The following is a 4529-nucleotide window of genomic DNA, read 5'->3' on the forward strand; positions in this document are numbered from 1 at the left end:
CACACACACACACATGTGCATACACACACACATAGATATATCTACACACTCATGTATTTATTTACTTATTTATTAAGGAATTTTAAAAAATTCACTGGTCTTGGATTATGTGAGCCTGTGCATTTTTGACCAGGGTAAGCATTCTTGTTTTATATAATTGCTAACATATAGAAAGCTAAAATTATAATTGTTCTTTTGAACCATAGTTCACATTTCTTCTTTGTTCTTTGTGGATCTTCCTCAGGATTCCTCTAATGAATTTACATTCATTCCCAAATCTCTTACCATCTGAAACAGGAAACACTTCCTCAAACCAATGATCCCCATTTCTTTAGAATTCTCTTTCTGTCGTCAAAGAAATATTTCCTGAAAACTCCTTATGCTGGCTGTGATCACTTTTCTATTTCTATCCCACAGATATCTTGCTTACCTTCTTCACCTGGAGCTGTCCTTATAAATCCCCAGTTTACCTCCTACTTGGCAAGTTAGCATCTCACCTACCTAGATAACTAAACTTACTTTGGATCTCTTGCCTTGTTTCTTATTTTAATGTCAATGCATATCTCTTTTTCTAATATACTTTGTTTCTTTTAATAAGTAAACCCAAACATATTCTTTATATCTGCATATTTTTCTACTATATCTTGCCCATTGCCTTCCCAATTAATTCCTTCAAAAAACTGGATATTTTCTTAGACTCAGGTTTTAGACGTCTCTAGGGATGTATTAATTAACAGTTGGGGAATCAAAAGTAGACAAATTCTCTCTGTCACTTCATCATTGCATTTTTAGGTTGTTGCTATTGGTGATGATGATTAGCATGGAGACCTTCAGTCATTTTGTTATTGTTTTAAAATTCACTACAGATAGTACATTCCCCTTACTGCTTATACACAAGGTGGACTGATACTTGCCTGAAACTGCTCCTTGGTGTCTGACCTCTTCCCTTCACTCTATCTTTTTTTTTTTTTTAATTTTTTTTTTCATTATAAAATTGTAAACAAATGGGATACATGTTGTTTCTCTGTCTGTACATGGCGTAAAGGCATACCATTTGTGTAATCATAAATCTACATAGGGAAATGTTGTTTGATTCATTCTGCCATTTTTCCCTTCCCCCCCTCCCCTCCCACCCTTCCCTCCATCTATACAGTCCTTCCTTCCTCCATTCCTGCCCCCCTCCCTAAACCCAACTCCAACCCCAACACTAACCTTTCCCACCCCCCATTATGTGTCATCATCCACTTATTAGCGATATCATTCTTCCTTTGGTTTTTTGAGATTGGCTTATCTCACTTAGCATGATATTCTCCAGTTTCATCCATTTGCCTGCAAATGCCATAATTTTATCGTTCTTTATGGCTGAGTAATATTCCATTGTATATATACCACAGTTTCTTTATCCATTCATCAATTGAAGGACATCTAGGTTGGTTCCACAATCTGGCTATTGTGAACTGAGCAGCTATGAACATTGATGTGGCTGTATCTCTGTAATATGCTGATTTTAAGTCCTTTGGGTATAGGCCAAGGAGTGGGATAGCTGGGTCAAATGGTGTTTCCATTCCAAGTTTTCTAAGGAATCTCCACACTGCTTTCCAGAGTGGCTGCACTAATTTGCAGCCCCACCAGCAATGTAAGAGTGTACCTTTCTCCCCACATCCTCGCCAACACCTGTTGTTGGTTGTATTCTTGATAATTGCCATTCTAATTGGGGTGAGATGGAATCTTAGGGTGGTTTTGATTTGCATTTCTCTTATTACTAGAGATGTTGAACATTTTTCCATATGTTTGTTGATTGCTTGTATATCTTCTTCTGTGAAGTGTCTATTCATTTCCTTAGCCCATTTGTCGATTGGATTACTTGCATTCTTGGTGTAGAGTTTTTTGAGTTCTTTATAGATTCTGGAGATTAGCGCTCTATCTGAAGTATGATTGGCAAAGATTTTCTCCCACTCTATAGGCTCTTTCTTCGCATTGCTGATAGTTTCCTTTGCTGAGAAAAAGCTTTTTAGTTTGAATCTATCCCAGTTATTAATTCTTGCTTTTATTTCTTGTGCTATTGGAGTCCTGTTGAGGAAGTCTGGTCCTAAGCCGACATGTTGAAGCTCTGGACCTACTTTTTCTTCTATAAGATGCAAGGTCTCTGGTCTGATTCCGAGATCCTTAATCCATTTTGAGTTTAGTTTCATGCATGGTGAGAGATATGGGTTTAGTTTCATTCTGTTGCATATGGATTTCCAATTCACCCAGCACCATTTGTTGAAGAGGCTATCTTTTCTCCATTGCATATTTTTGGCCCCTTTGTCTAGTATGAGAAAATTGTATTTATTTGGGTTTGTGTCCGTGTCCTCTATTCTGTACCATTGATCCACCTTTCTATTTTGGTACCAATACCATGCCGTTTTTGTTACTATTGCTTTGTAGTAGAGTTGAAAATCTGGTATTGCGATACCCCCTGCTTCACTCTTTCTGCCAAGGATTGCTTTAGCTATTCTGGGTTTTTTATTCTTCCAGATGAATTTCATAATTGCTTGCTCTATTTCTGTAAGGTACATCATTGGGATTTTAATTGGAATTGCATTGAATCTGTATAGCACTTTTGGTAGTATGGCCATTTTGACAATATTAATTCTTCCTATCCAAGAACATGGGAGATCTTTCCATCTTCTAAGGTTTTCTTGAATTTCTTTCTTTAGTGTTCTGTAGTTCTCATTGTAGAGGTCTTTCACCTCTTTTGTGAGATTGATTCCCAAATACTTTATTTTTCTCGAAGCTATTGTGAATGGGGTAGTTTTCCTAATTTCTCTTTCTGAAGATTCATCGCTTATATATAAAAATGCCTTCGATTTATGTGCATTGATCTTATATCCCGCTACTTTACTGAATTCACTTATGAGATCTAAAAGTTTTCTGGTGGAATTTCCTGGTTCCTCTAAGTATACCATCATATCATCAGCAAATAGGGATAGTTTGAGTTCTTCTTTTCCTATTCGTATCCCTTTAATTTCTTTGGTCTGTCTAATTGCTCTGGCTAGAGTTTCAAGGACGATATTGAATAGAAGTGGTGAAAGAGGGCATCCCTGCCTTGTTCCAGTTTTTAGAGGGAATTCTTTCAGTTTTTCACCATTTAGAATGATATTAGCAATGGGTTTAGTGTAGATGGCCTTTACAATGTTAAGGAATGTTCCCACTATCCCTATTTTTTCTAGTGTTTTGAGCATGAAGGGGTGCTGTATTTTATCAAATGCTTTTTCTGCATCTATCGAAATAATCATGTGATTCTTGATTTTAAGTCTATTGATATGGTGAATGACATTTATTGATTTCCTGATGTTGAACCAACCTTGCATCCCTGGGATGAAACCCACTTGATCATGGTGCACTATCTTTTTAATATGTTTTTGTATGCGATTTGCTAAAATTTTGTTTAGAATTTTTGCGTCGATGTTCATTAAGGATATTGGTCTGAAATTTTCTTTCCTCGATGTGTCTCTGTCTGGTTTAGGAATCAGGGTAATATTGGCTTCATAGAATGAGTTTGGGAGAGTTCCCTCCTCTTCTATTTTCTGGAATACTTTGAGAAGTATTGGAATGAGTTCTTCTTTAAAAGTTTCGTAGAACTCGGCTGAGAACCCATCTGGTCCTGGACTTTTCTTTGTTGGTAGGCTTTTGATGACTTCTTCTATTTCATTACTTGAAATTGGTCTATTTAAATTGTGTATGTCCTCCTCGTTCAGTTTAGGCAATTCATATGTCTCTAGAAACCTGTTGATGTCTTCGAAATTTTCTATTTTGTTGGAGTATAGATTTTCAAAATAGCTTCTAATTATGTTTTGTATTTCGGTCGTGTCTGTTGTGATATTTCCTTGTTCATTCCAAATTTTAGTGATTTGGGTTTTCTCTCGTCTTCTCTTTGTTAGTGTGGCTAAAGGTTTATCAATTTTGTTTATTTTTTCGAAGAACCAACTATTTTTTTTGTCAATTTTTTGTATTGTTTCTTTCGTTTCAATTTCGTTGATTTCAGCTCTCAGTTTAACTATTTCCTGTCTTCTACTACTTTTGGTGTTGGTCTGTTCTTCTTTTTCTAGGGCTTTGAGCTGTAGTGTTAGGTCATTTATTTTTTGAGTTTTACTTCTTTTATTAAATGCGCTCCATGAAATAAATCTTCCTCTAAGTACCGCTTTCATAGTGTCCCAGAGATTTTGATATGTTGTTTCTTTGTTCTCGTTTACCTCTAAGAATTTTTTAATTTCCTTCCTAATATCTTCTGTTATCCATTCATCATATAGTAGCATATTGTTTAATCTCCAGGTGTTGGAGTAGTTTCTGTTTTTTACTCTTTCATTAATTTGTAACTTCAATCCATTATGATCTGATAGAATACAAGGTAGTGTCTCTATCTTCTTGTATTTGCTGACATTAGCTTTGTGGCACAATATATGGTCTATTTTAGAGAAGGATCCATGTGCTGCTGAGAAGAAAGTGTATTCGCTCTTGGTTGGATGGTATATTCTATAAATGTGTGT

This window comes from Sciurus carolinensis, unplaced genomic scaffold (assembly GCF_902686445.1).
Source record: "Sciurus carolinensis unplaced genomic scaffold, mSciCar1.2, whole genome shotgun sequence".
NCBI lineage: Eukaryota > Metazoa > Chordata > Mammalia > Rodentia > Sciuridae > Sciurus > Sciurus carolinensis.